Source organism: Aotus nancymaae, unplaced genomic scaffold (assembly GCF_030222135.1).
Source record: "Aotus nancymaae isolate 86718 unplaced genomic scaffold, 86718_ANA_hifiasm-v0.15.2.pri h1tg000040l, whole genome shotgun sequence".
Classification (NCBI taxonomy): Eukaryota; Metazoa; Chordata; class Mammalia; order Primates; family Aotidae; genus Aotus; species Aotus nancymaae.
This window is the reverse complement of record NW_026988454.1, coordinates 30,005,515-30,019,792: the sequence shown is the minus strand read 5'-3', so window position 1 is coordinate 30,019,792 and position 14,278 is coordinate 30,005,515. Positions and strand designations below refer to the sequence as shown.

The following is a 14,278-nucleotide window of genomic DNA, read 5'->3' as shown; positions in this document are numbered from 1 at the left end:
ACACTGTCACTATATATATATATATACACACACACACACACACACATATAGTAATGTGTGTATATATGAGTGTGTGTATATATATAGGCTTTATATATAAAGCTTCATTATTATTATATATACAGGTATCACTATATACATATGTATGATTGTGTGTGTGTGTGTATATATATATATGTATAAAGCCTCATTATCAAGAGATGTGGCAAGAACACTTGATATAATAAGACTGAGCTAACTAAAACAAAAGGGGTCAACTGCTTAAGTAGGCAAATAATTTTGAAAATTTCCTTCCAAACCAGTAAAAGGGGACCCAAGACTCCATAATCAGAAATTCTGATGTTGTATTGTTTGTGATAATCAGAATAAGACTAGATCTCAAAAGTATGCTGTAGAGAAAGGGTCCTCAACTCCCAGGGCCATAGACCCATACTGTTCTGTGGCCTGTCAGGAACCGGGCCTCACAGCAACAGGTTGGCCGTGGGTGGGTGAGCATTATCACCTGCGCTCCACACCTCTGCTCAGATCAGTGGGGGCACTGGATTCTCATAGGAGCATGAACCCTATTGTGAACTGCGGATCTGGGTTACCCACTATTTATAAGAATTTAATTGAAGCAGAAAAGCCACCGCCGAGGAGACTCTGGTCACCGTCCTTGCCCCTCCTTCCCTCTCCCTCCCCTCAGGGGACCACCAGGTGCCACACAGTGAACGCAAAAAATGGGAAAGAAACAGAATGACAAGAGTAAAAATATTGAAGAAGAATTTGTGGTGGGAAAAGTACTAGATCAACATGTAGCGAATGGGAAAGTGGAATATTTCCTGAAGTGGGAGGGATTTACAGAAGCTGACAATACTTGTGAACCTGATGAAAATTTAGATTCTCCAGAGTTGATTGAAGCATTTCTTAACTCTCAAAAAGCTGGCAAAGAAAAAGATGGTACAAAAAGAAAATCTTTATCTGACAGTGAATCTGATGACAGCAAATCAAAGAAGAAGAGATGCTGCTGACAAACCAAGAGGATTTGCCAAGACAAAGCAGATTTGTCTTGATCCTGAAAGAATAATTCGTGCCACAGACAGCAGTGAAGAACGGATGTTTGTCCTATAATGGAAAGATTCAGATGAGGCTGACTTGGTGCTGGCGAATGAGGCAAATATGAAGTGTCCTCAAACTGTAACTGCTTTTTATGAAGAGAGACTAACTTGGCATTCTTGTCCAGAAGATGAAGCTCAATAATTGTTCACATTGTTTATATATATATATAGATATATACACACACACACACACATACACACATACACACACACACACACATATACTCGAATTATATATATATAATTTGAGTCTTGGTTTTTGATTTACTAGAGTGTTGAAATAACTACATCCTAATGAAAATCAAGTTTGATATGTTCATTTTGAAAGTAGCATTGAAAGAATTGTTGGGGGGTTTTCTGCATCCATAGCACTGATTACTTTGAACAAATAAATAAAAGCTTTCTGTAGTTGCTTCCTTTATCAGAAAAGAAAAAAAAAAAGAATCTAGATCTCGATGATCTGAGGTAAAACAGTTTCATCCCAAAACCATCCCCTCCCCAACCCCCTCTTCCGTGGAAAAATTGTCTTCCACAAAACTAGTCCCTGGTGCCAAAAAGGTTGGGAGTCATTGCTATAGAGGGTTTTCCAAAAAGGCAGCAAATATTTGTATCAAAAGAAAATGACTTTGCCCATGCAGGAGTAGAGAGTACTTAAAATATTGCCTCATTTTAATTCTGAAATCATTTGTTTGGGGTAGCACTTCTGGGCCTCATCTTTTTTGCCAGAACAATGTCCAAAACCCTCAGCAAGATTGAGCTAATGGACCACACGTGGTGGCTTATGCTTAGCACTTTGGGAGGTTACTTGAGGCCAGGAGTTCGAGACCAGCCTGGCCAACATGGTGAAACCCCGTCTCTACCAAAATTACAAAAACAAATTTATCTGGGCATGGCAGCTCACACCTATAATCGGTAGGCTGAGGCAGGAGAATCACTTGAATCCGGGAGACAGAGGCTGCAGTAAGCCAAGATTGCACACCAGCCTGGGCAACAGATCAAGACTACATCTCCAAAAAAAAAAAAGATTGAGCTAATGAGTATGAAAGTACTTTGCAAATTTAGTTAGCCCTATCTCTCTTGTGCTTTGAGATTCTGACATTGTATCCCGTGGTTAATAATAACTAGATAGCTCTGGTAATTCAAAGCAACGTAAAACATGGTTATTAACTTAAATGTGTCCAGACAAAAAATGCATTTTCTGAAGGACAGCAAATACACGTATATCTCTCTTGGAGTGTTTCAAGTAGGGGCTGCCTTTGAGTTGCCTATTAATGAGGCCATCTATGACCCCGTAGGTATGGATGTTCAGTTGTTGTAATGTTTCTAAAGCTACTCTATTAAACAGGCCAAAAACTAACTACACAACAGATGGGCAAGTGCCCATTGTGGGCCTGCCCTGTCAGTGCACTCTCCTGCAGCTGCGGTTGGACTTGCTCCTGTGGTGATTCCTGAGCTGGCGGTGGTCAGCAAAGTACTTAGGTAGGACGTGGAAGCTGCTAAGGTGCTGCAGCAATGCTCCAGCCTCCACCCTTGTGTCTGAGTGTGACAGGGTACGGCACAGACAGCTGAAAGCCTAGGAAGACAGGAGGAGTCTAGGATAGTCCATCTGCAGCTATCTTTATCAGGGTGAACTGTCTTTGTTTGCTGTGATAGTGAGCTGAAAGCAACAGTTCTATCAGATTATTTTTTAGAGACAAATAAAGTACTCTATAGAAAGGAAGTGCTCAAGATGTGTTTGCTGATGTATTGCTTGCTTTATAAAGCTACGTATTAAGAGAGATAAAATATAATAAAATAATGGCCTAAACAATGTTAAAATACGTAGGTAGAAATAGGACTTTCTCTTTCTCATTTCTAAAGTGTATATAGAGTTCTCTTCTTCTCTCTATGGCATTCAGATACCCACTGGGAAGAAAACGAAAACAAACCCGGAAACCGTCATAGATATTTCACAGTGAGAGAATTTGTTACAAGGAATTGGTTTCACCATAATGGGAAAGCTGAGAAGCCAAATAAGCAAGGAGAAACAACTCTGCTTAGCAATACAATAGCAGCAAGCTGCTACCACCTTAGGGCTGGAAGGAAGCCGGAGTTGGAGGGTCTGATAAACCAGAGCTGTTTAGCAGGAGTTACCATAGTCAGTACTTCCGGTAGCAACTGGAGCCAGAAGTTTAACTTCCTTAAAGGGTAAAGCAGAGGTTGTATTACACTGTTACCTTGGGTAGGAAATATCCTTCTGAGAGAGTTTCCAGGTTACCTCTGTCTCTATCTGGATGTTCTTGATAGAGACAGGACCCAGTTATATTTTCTCCACTTGGCTAGATGTGTTATGGCTGACTGTCTTTTACAAATAAATGCTAGTTAATTACTTAATCTTTAGCAGTAAGCCTGTTCTCAGATCTAATTAGACATGAGTGAAAAATAAAAGACACACAGGCATGTACTCTATAGATTAAAGCCTGAAACTTTGCCTTTTTCTATTGGGGATAAAGTCAACTCTCATTACAGTGTATGGCGGTCAACTGCAAGTTCACCCTCAGCTCTGTTCTCTCTCCTCCTTTACTCTGCCCTGAATCAGAAGGGACTCTGAAAATGAAATATAAGTATTGGTTCCTCACCCAGATACAGTGCCGGTCTTAACCACATTTCTGAAATGTGCTAACTTTGGCCCTTGTCAGATTGCTCTTAACCTCTGTAATAGTCCAGAAACCAACTGGACTGGTTTCATGGAAGACAACTTTTCCATGGATGGAGGGCGGCGGGGGATGGTTTCAGGATGAAACTCAGATCATCAGGCACCAGATTCTTATAAGGAGCGGGCAACAGAGATCCCTCACATGCAGTTCACAGTAGAGTTCATGCTCCTATGAGAATCTAGTGCCCCTGCTGATCTACCAGAGCAACACAGACCAACACAGCCTTAGCCAGCGATGCCTTAGGAAGTACTTGGTTTCTTCCTGTGTCTTTCTTTTTCCACTAATTCCTCACATTGCCCAAGTGAGAAAGAGTCAAGGGAGCCTGGGAATTTAGTCCTGTCTGATTCATGCCTGCTTCATGGCAGAGCTCTTCCTGCTCCTTCCTCCAGCAGGACACCTGCTCTGTTATGCCTTTGGCTTTCCTTTTTATAGATCAAGTCCTGAGAACTGGATGAAACAAGCTTACCAAACACCCAGTCATTCATTGGAAAGTGTATTAGTCCGTTTTCATACTGGTGATAAAGACATACCCAAGACAGGAAAATTTATAAAGAAAAGAGGTTTGTGTAATGGCCTCACCATTCCATATAGCTGGTGAGGCCTCACAATTATGGCAGAAGGTGAAAGGCACATCTTACATGGAAGCAGCCAAGAGAGAATGAGAGCCAAGTGAAAAGGGTTTCCCGTTACGAAACCATCAGATCTTGTGAGACTTATTCCCTACCATGAGAACACTGTGGGGAAACCACCCCCATGGTTCAATTATTTTGCACTGGATCCCTTCCGCAACACTTGGGAGCCACAATTCAAGAATGAGATTTGGGTGGGGACACAGCCAAATTATTTCACAAAGCAAATTGCAAGCTGTAACATTTTCTCATTTTTGTTACGGCCAAAGACTTATGCCAGCCACAAAATTCTTTCTGTCAGTACAACTGATTTAGAGCTCCAATTTGAGTCCAGATTAGCTGCCAAGAGATGTGGAAGAGAGGAAAATGAAACAGAAGTATTGTTTCCTCACCTAGATAAGTGCAGGTCTTAAACACATTTCTGAAATGTGCTATCTTTGGCCCTTGTCTAGATTACTCTTAACCTCTGTAATAGCCCATCACCAGATCCCCAGAGACTCCCTGGTACATTTGCCCTGGTCTCCCATCTCAGCAGCCCAAACCATGCTTAAAAATTACTACCTTATCGCCCTCCTTTTGAGAAAAAAAAACAACAACAATGACAACCAAGCCAAAAAATATACATAATAGCCTTTTCTTCATTGTGGTTTATAATAGTAATTAATGTTTATTTATTTATTTTTATTTGTACAAATGTATAGAGTGCATGAGAATTTTTGTTACATGTGTATAATTGTAGTGATCAAGTTAGGGTATTCAGAGAGTCCATCACTTGAGTACAACACATTTTTGTTAAGTATACTCACCTTACTCTGACCAAACATTGAATTGATTCCATCTTACTGTATATTTGTATCTTTCAACCCATTTCTCTTTATTTTCTCCTCTCCCTGCTACTCACCTTCCCAGTCTATTACCTATTATTTCAATCCCTACCTCCAGGCTATCAAATTTTTAGCTCCCACATGTAAGTGAGAACCTGTGATATTTTTCTTTCTGTGCCTGGTTTATTTCACTTAAGATAATGACCTCCAGTTCCATCTGTGTTGCTGCAAATGATACAATTTTATACTTTTTATGGCTGAATAGTATTCCATTGTGTATACACATATGCCACATTTACTTTATCCATTTATCCATTGATGAACACTTAGGTTGATTCTATACCTTTACTATTGTGAACAGTGCTGCTATAAACGTGCAAGTGCAGGTATCCCTTTGATTTTTTTTTTTTTTTTTTGAGACAGAGTCTCACCTTGTCACCCAGGCTGGAATTCAGTGACGCGATCCTGGCTCACTGAAACCTCTGCCTCTGGGGTTCGAGCAATTCTCATGTATCAGCCACCCAAGTAGCTGGGATTACAGGCATACGCCACCATGCCTGGCTAATTTTTTTGTATTTTTAGTAGAGATGGGGTTTCACTAGGTTAGCCAGGCTGACCTCAAACTCCTAGCTTCAAGTGACATGCTTACCTCAGCCTCCCAAGTGCTGGGATTACAGGTGTGAGCCACTGCACATGGCTAATAAATTAATTTATATTGCATGCTTGCTATGTACCAATCTCTGTTCTAAATACTTTTGAATAAATTTATCCAATCCACACAGTAATTCCATGTGATAAATTCTATTGTAAAATCCATTTTACAGATTAGGAAACCGAGTTAGAGAGGTTAAACAGTTTGCCCAGGGTTACATAGCCAGTAAATGGTAGAGAGGATTCTAGGAGCCCAACTCCAGTTAATGGCCTTAGATCTCATGCTAGATTCCTCTCCACAGTTAAAGCAATCAGATGTAACTAATTCACACTTACATGTGAGTGATTGATAGTCATTAACCTTCCTCAGGAACTTGCACTCTTATTTTTTAAATTATTCTTTCTTTTTTCTTTTGATAATTTTTTTTAACATTTTTAAATTATTCTTTTTTTTATAGAAGTTTGGCCCTTTGAAATGATGTCTGTGAACCAGGGGAATCTCAACCAAAGCATTTTTATGAAGAGCCTACTGTGTACTGGCCTTATGCTAGGTAACGGTCATCCAAAGATGAACCAATCACAAGCCTGATCACTGCTTTGGTTATAGGCACAGGTCTTTGGTCATAATTGTGTTTGAATCCCAATTCTGCCATTTACAAGCAACCTATTTAACTTACATGGACTTTTTCTTCCCCCTGCAAAATAGGATAAAACAATAACTTTTGTGGGTGGATTTGATGAAATAATGCCTGTAAAGTATTTAGCAAGCAAGCCAGCCAGCACACAGGAAATACTCAATATATGGTAGCTATTATTTTGAACTTTCTTCCTTCAGCCATGCAAACAGCAATTTCAAAGTAGTCTACCAATGCTGTAGTGGAAGTGTCCAGTGAAAAGCTAGGGTATGCTAGGGTGCTCTTCAAACTGTGCCTTACAGAGTTTTGAGGCACAGGCAGCCACAGGCATGCCTCAGGGGCGCGGGGTGGGTGTGGGGTGTGGAGAGGGGAAATGACACCCCACTGTTCCTGCCACCTCTGCTTTCCTTTCAACAAAAATAGCTCCAGTTTTGTCCTGTGTGTTTGTTAATATTGGTCTTTCCTGTCATGTCTCATTCAAGAACGGATTGTGACTAAAATCACCTGTGAGACTGAGAATCCTAAACTCAACTTTCTCATCATTTCTCTGGAGGTCCTTGGGTAAGTCTCTTACCTTCCTTGACTTCACTTTCCTCTTGCGAGATGTGGGAATTTATTTCCTCTGACTGATGATTATTGTTCCTTCCAGGTATAAAATTCTGCAAATTTTGGGGTATGTCGGGGATAAAGGTATGTGGATATACTACCCCAAGTTAATGTCATCTCTGTCCCTGAGACACCTCCCCCAAGTCAAACATGTTTGCTGATGTGTTGATTTGTTTATTTGCGCCATTTTTCTCCACATCTGAACTCAGAGACTCCCAGAAGCTTCCTGGCTGTCCGCAATAGCTTTCAAGGCAGTGAGGGAGCCCAGTAGGGTTCTGAGATATAGGTTCTGGCAGGCATTCTATACATTGGTCAATTCAAATGCAAGTAATTTTAGCTAGAGAGTAGTTTTCTCCAATCAGAGTTACCTCACTAATGTCCTCTCCAGACCAGCCGTAGAGTTCATTACAACCCATGAGTTCAAGGTAAAGGGACACTAGCAGTTACAGCTGAACTTTGATAACTTACCCTGCAGTGGAAAATTCATGTATGACTTTCAACTCCCCCAAAACTTAATTACTAATAGCCTACTGTTGAGCAGTCCTACCTGTAACATAAAGAGTCGACTGACACATATTTTGGGTTATATGTCTTATATATTGCATTCTTACAATAAAGTAAGCTAGAGAAAAGAAAATATTGTTAAGAAGATCATAAGAAAGAGAAAATATATTTACTATGTATTAAGTGCCAAGTGGACCATCATAAAGGCCTTTATCCTCATCACTTTCATGTTGAGTGGGCTGAGGAGGAGGAGAAAGAGGAGGGGTTGCTCTTGTCTCAAGGGTGGCAGAGGTGGAAGAAAATCTGAGTATAAGTGGACTCATGCAGTTTAAACCTACGTTGTTCAAAGGTCAACTGCATTTTTAAAAATTGTAACAAAAACACGTAACATAAAATTTATCATCTTAACCATTTTGAATGTACAATTTAGTAGTGTAAGGTATATTCACATTGTCGTGCAACAGATCTCTAGAGCTTTTTCATCTTGCAAAACTGAAACTCACTGATCACCAACTGTCCATTTCCCCCTCTCCCAGCCTCCGGCAACCAACATTCATTCTCTGTTTCTCAATGTTCACCCATACGCAGCATAGAACAGAATTTCCTTCTTTTTTAAGGCTGAATAATGTGCTATTATGTGTATATACCACATTTTCTTTATCCATTCATCTGTTGATGGATATTTGGGTTGTTTCCACATCTTGGCTACTGTCAATAGTGCTGCTATGAACATGGGTGTGCAAATATCTCTTTGAGATCCAGCTTTGCGTTGTTTTGAATATATACCTGATGTGGGATTGCTGGATCATGTGGTAATCCGACTGCATTTATTTTCAGTGCTTTTCTGCCACAGGCTGCCAAGGAAACTGAGGAAAAACTCACAGGTCACATTTGACAACTTTCATGCTGCTCAGAACTTCCTGGTTATATTCCATCCAAGTCTATCAGGAAATGGCTGCTCTGAGAAGAAGCAGGAGTTAATTCAAGTCTGGAGAATGCCTGTTCTTTTGAAATCCCCAGCATGCTACATGTGGTATGGGCTTATGAGAACCACATGCTTTCTCATGCTCTTTTGGCTCAACCTCAGAGGCATTCTAGAGTTGGCCCTTGCAGCTAGAGACCACAAGCATGTCAATGATGCAATTTAAAATATGCCAGTTCTCACTCCACTGGTCTGTAAATTAAATAATTCGCACAAAAATCCCTGCAGTCTCACCTCCCTTATCAGTGGAAATCATTGAGGTTTCAGCGATTTAGAAAATATTCAAGCATAGCTTCTTGAACACCAAGTAGCAGCATTATATGGAGTTGATTTTGTTTAATAGTTTATTCACAACAATTAGTAATTGAACCACTAGGTACCATGGTGACAGAAATGAAGGTAGATGGATGGGAGTTATAGAAAGACAATGGGTCCCCTGTCTTTAATGTTAATTAGTTGGCCCCTGCCATATATTCCATCTGTTCACATACCGTGACCTCAACATACATGCTGCATGAAGAAAAAAAAAACCCAAACTATACATTAAACAATTTTTAAGTTGGAAGTTTTAAAAATTGACCTAAGAGGTTGATATTTATAAAATATTTTTCCCACCTTTTGAAAATTAAATGAAAATATAAAATTTACCATTAAGGAGAGGATATTTCAATTTCTTCGCTGCTATCTAACTACCGTTTGTACCTTATAGGAGAATCAGTTATGGATGATTACCAGTCAGTTATTAGTCAATCAGATATGTTGATCCCTGATTTGCTCCAGGCACCATTGTGAGTTTAGACAATCCTGGAGTTGAAGACTGTGACTGAAGGCAGTCCTGGATGTCAATTTCTTCAGACACTACTGGTGTTTCTTGTAATTGTCAAAGCAGTGAACCAATCAAAGCAGCTGAACTGAGTTAGGTGACTGTATAGGGTCTAGGTCTCAAGACAGACTTTTACCTCTCTAAAGTCAAGGTCTTGCAATTCAGAAGACTTAAATATAGTTCCAGTTTGGGTAAGTATCTAAGTCCAAAGGAGGAGAGAACTTAGAAATTTGTAAGTATGAGTTTCAACAATTTTTATACAGAAAATCTGGCCAAGAGGGAAAATGAGAAACACAAACATTTATCTCAAGAAAACAAGATAAATAATCAAACAACAATAAAACCGAAAAATTTTGGAAAGGGAAACAGTTCATAATGAAAGTTTTCTCTATTTCTATTTGCAAACCCTAAATAACTATTTCATGCTGATTGTGGAAGAGTTCAGCGAAAATGTGTGACTTCTTTTCATGGAGAAGACAGACTTGAGTGGCCATTGCCCCTCCAATGGGAAAGCTGTGTAGGGCTTGCTGCTTTCCTTGTACTGGAGGTTAGGCCTAATCGAACAAATGTATAACTGAGTTGCATGTGTGTGGTGGCAGAGAGAGAAAGAGAGAGTGAGAGAGGAAGAGCCAGAGAGAGAGGGAGAGAGAGAAAGATCCTTCAACGACTGGAGAGCTGAGAAAATGGTTGAACCAGGGGTGCAGATCCCCTCAAAACAGAAGATGTAATGAGAGTTGTACTGTTACTACCCGGGGCCATCATTTTGAAAAAAATATATGTCTGTATATCAGAAGAGCATAGAAGTTAGTACACAGACTCTGCAACAAGACTGCTGGAGTGTAGATCCTGGCTCTATCACCATGGGCTTTGAGACAAGCAACTCATCATCCAGGGCCTCAGTTTCCCCTAAAACAGGCAGAATAACATTCTTATCCTCCTTCAGGTTGTTGGGAGGATTAAATGGGTTTCTATGTGAGACACTCCTAGAATAGGAGCAGGCACATGTATGCAGTAGGTGTGAACTATTTGTGCTAGTGGCAAAGGGAGGGCCTCTGCTGAGCAACCTACAGAGTGGATCTGAAACATACATAAAATTTGCCATGAGGTTTTAAGAGCCCTGGTTTGTGGGCTTCTTGTTTAAAACTTCAGTAAGTCTGTTACTTCATTATGTCACTTAAGTCTGAAGCAGTCTGGGTCTTGTCTTGCCAGGGCCTTATAAAGACCAGAAGACAAAAGACAAAAATGGAATTTGACTGCAAATTTTCATAACTAAAAGACAAAATATTCAGAAACAAGGTTTTCAAAGATTTCCTCTAACCACACTAACCTGGGTTATTCAGAATGAACACATATTTATGGGATCACGGGTACAGGATTTGCCTGCAATGTTAAATAAAACCACATTTTGGGTTTTTAAAGTCATAGTCTGGTTAGAATGATCACTGTCCTAAACGTAGAAATGAAAGAGAAAGTATAACATGGGAAAGGAACATTTTAGGGGACATACCTTAAGGCATACAGTGGCTCATTATTTCCTAAGTCTCGGGCAAGGGTTCTGAACCTGGGTCTACTGAGTTCCAAAGCTGATAAATCCCTCTGAAAGTGAAGGTGACATGTTAGACATGTGTGTTTTTCTGCAGATAGGGTTCTCAGGCTTGGTTGAATCCTAAGTATCTGTCACTGAAATTACCAAGATCCATTGGACTAATAACATATTCAGAGACTAATGGAGAGGAACAAATGTTGTTTCTTTTTACACATTTTTTCGTGTTATATATAACCATGGGTACCTCCAAGCGCTCTATTTCAATTCCCAGACGATTTTCCAGCTAAAATGCATTAGCGCCACCCAGGTGCGGGCAAAATTTTTATCTTCTCATGGTTTCCCCACAGTGTTTATCTGAGTCCCAAACCAAATAATTCTGCCTATATATCATGTGAATAACACGAGGAAGTTTATTTTTAGCGGAAAAATGTCTTATCATTCATAATAATCTAATATTTCTGAAATGATTATTGATACAGAATACAATACCAGAAGGTTAGAACAAAACACACGCATTTTACTGGAAGAAACTGACTTCCACCTAGTGCCTGTGAAGCAGCAGAAGTGAAATTAATGTCTTCTTGCGTTGCTGCTGCTGTTCATGGCAATCTCACCAATGCCACCATCTCCTAATGAAGGGCTCTCTAGGAGCAAAGCTGACTCTTGTCTGCCTGTTTGACCAGTATCTGTGACACTAATATTCTGATTAACTATTGCCATTCTTGTTATCTTTGTCAGAGAGCAATGCGCTCGTGGATGCAGCCACCTAGCCACGAGGTCAGATCTGCATAGCCACACACAAAAACGTACACACGTACATGCACATAAAATCTAGACATATCAGCTCTGCAATAGCCCCTCTCTCCCACTGGTTTACAGAATGCAGTCCCAGTCTTTTGGGGACTTGCTGGAAGATAAACAGTAAGCTCATAAATGTGTAGCCCAAATTCATTAGCGGGGCATTCAAGGCTCTCCAGGCGCCACATCCCTCTTCCCTTTATTGCCTTCATTTCTTCTTTCTGCACACTGCTCCTTCTCCATCCTGTCCCCACCCCATGCCTTGTCCTCTAGGCACTGGAGACGGCCTCTCGCTGTCATGCCAAACATACCCCACACCTCACCTCTGTGTTTCCTCTACCTGAAATTCCCTTCATACTTATCACATCTCTTTCATACCTTCCGCTGCCATCAAAATCCTATAAAGCCCATATCAATCACTCCTCATTCACCAACACTCCACGGCACAAGCAATGTCTTTTTTTTGCGGGATGTTTTATGTACTCCTTTTTTAATATAACTTATAGAACTTTGTCTCCACCTTTCGACATTTCATCCCACTGACTCTCCTGCTCCTGCGCCTCCCACAGGCTCTGCTATATTCCTCTGCTGAGCATAGGGGGTCCTCAGTAAATGCTGGGGACATGAGCTAAGTTGAATGTTAGGATTCGAAAAATAGAAAATACTCCAGTTAATAATAAGATCATTTTTAATATAATTTTTCTCTAGATTCATGAGCATATTTTCTTCTAGTCCTTGAGAGAATGAACAATGGGAATGCGCTGTTCGTAGGTATGTACTATATCAGATATGCACGGAAAACTGGCATTTTTGCCATTCTCTTTCAACGTGGGGGCTTAAATTTTCCTTTGCACCAGGCCACTGCCATCTAAGGCCTGTAGGATTTGGGGACCAGATGAGTATGACCATCTGATACTAAGTATTTATTTTATTAACAAACAGAGGCCACAAAGAATGCGGCCAATTGGAAACAGAGTTTGATTTCTTAACTTCTCTCCTTCACGGTAAGGATTTTGTCTCTTTCATTGTAGCATTTAGCATAGAGCCCATATCCCACAAGTGTTTCAAAATATTTTCTTCCTACTCTTTCATGTTATCTTCATTCAATAATAAGGGTTTGTAATTTTTCCTTATTTCTTTCCTTCCCTCTTTTCTTTGGAGCTATTGTGTTGACTTTATTTATTTATTTTTTGCTATTGTTGCGAACATTGGAACATGAGATGACACCCAGACAGTGCCAAGGCTGAGCAGTGGATGAAGCATGGCTTCTAATTTGTGAGCTCACACTGCCCTCTCCTGGTCACTAGGCAGATGTTAAAGCTTCACTCTGATTGCAGCACAAAACGCATTCCAGCAGGCGGAGCATGAATGACAATAAATTGGACACAAAATCCTTCCAATATTAATAATCTCATCATTTCAAATTTTAAAAACGATTTAGCTCTACTCTCTATGCTTTTAGTAATTCCAAACAATTGAAAATATCTATAAAATTCAAAATTCTTAGCATTCTTTCCATTTTATTTATTTGTTGTTATTTTTGGTGTTAAAACTTGTTATAATATCTTGAATAAAAGGTGGTCCTGGGCCAGGTGTGGTGGCGCACACCTGTAATCCCAGTACTTTGGGAGGGTGAGGCAGACAACTCATGAGGTCAGGGGTTCAAGACCAACCTGGCCAACATGGTGAAACCCCATCTCTAATAAAAATACAAAAAATTAGCTGGGCGTGGTGGCGGGCACCTGTAATCCCAGCTACTCGGGAAGCTGAGACAGGAGAATCTCTTGAATCCAGGAGCCAGAGGTTACAGTGAGCTGAGATCGTGCCACTGCACTCCAGCCTGGGTGACAGAGTGAGACTCTGTCTCAAAAATAAATAAATAAAATGTTTAAAAAAAGATGATCCTGAAATTTTAGTAAGATGTTTTTGCTTACTTTCTAGTTTCACTTAAGGCTTTTGGTGGTGGGGTTTTTTTTTTTGTTAGCAAATGATGTGGAATCACGTTCAGGCTCTGCTACTCATTAATTAGGTGATCAGGGTCTAGGACATGTCATTTCAACCCTCAGCTTTAGTTCCTTCATCCAGATGCGGATATAGAAATACCTACCCTATCTTCCTCACCAGAAATGATGGAAAGATCAAATGAAATATTATATGTGAAGGCATTTGGAAAACTCTAAGTTGCCATACTCATATGAACTATGATGATTATTTCTAGATTAAAAAAGAGACAACTTAATAAAAGATACTAGGTGTCATAATGCCAGGTGAAGTGCAATTTTATTAAAAAGACTTCATTTTTAAACAATAAAAAATTTTAAAGATCTATCAATCTAGAAAATATTATTTGTTTCCTTCCCAAAAACTTCTTAGAATAATACAGAAAATGACAATTTCCTGAGGAATTTTGTTGTATAATATTAGCAAAGGACAGAATATTTGACTTAAAATCCAGAAAGCCCTATAATTCCATGTTTTTAAAGCATA

The 14,278-nt window shown here is 39.9% G+C and overlaps 1 pseudogene; it reads left to right on the top strand.

Moving 5' to 3' along the window:
• Positions 1-719: 719 nt before the first annotated feature.
• LOC105732353 (chromobox protein homolog 3-like) lies at positions 720-1,239 on the top strand (annotated as a pseudogene).
• Positions 1,240-14,278: the final 13,039 nt, after the last annotated feature.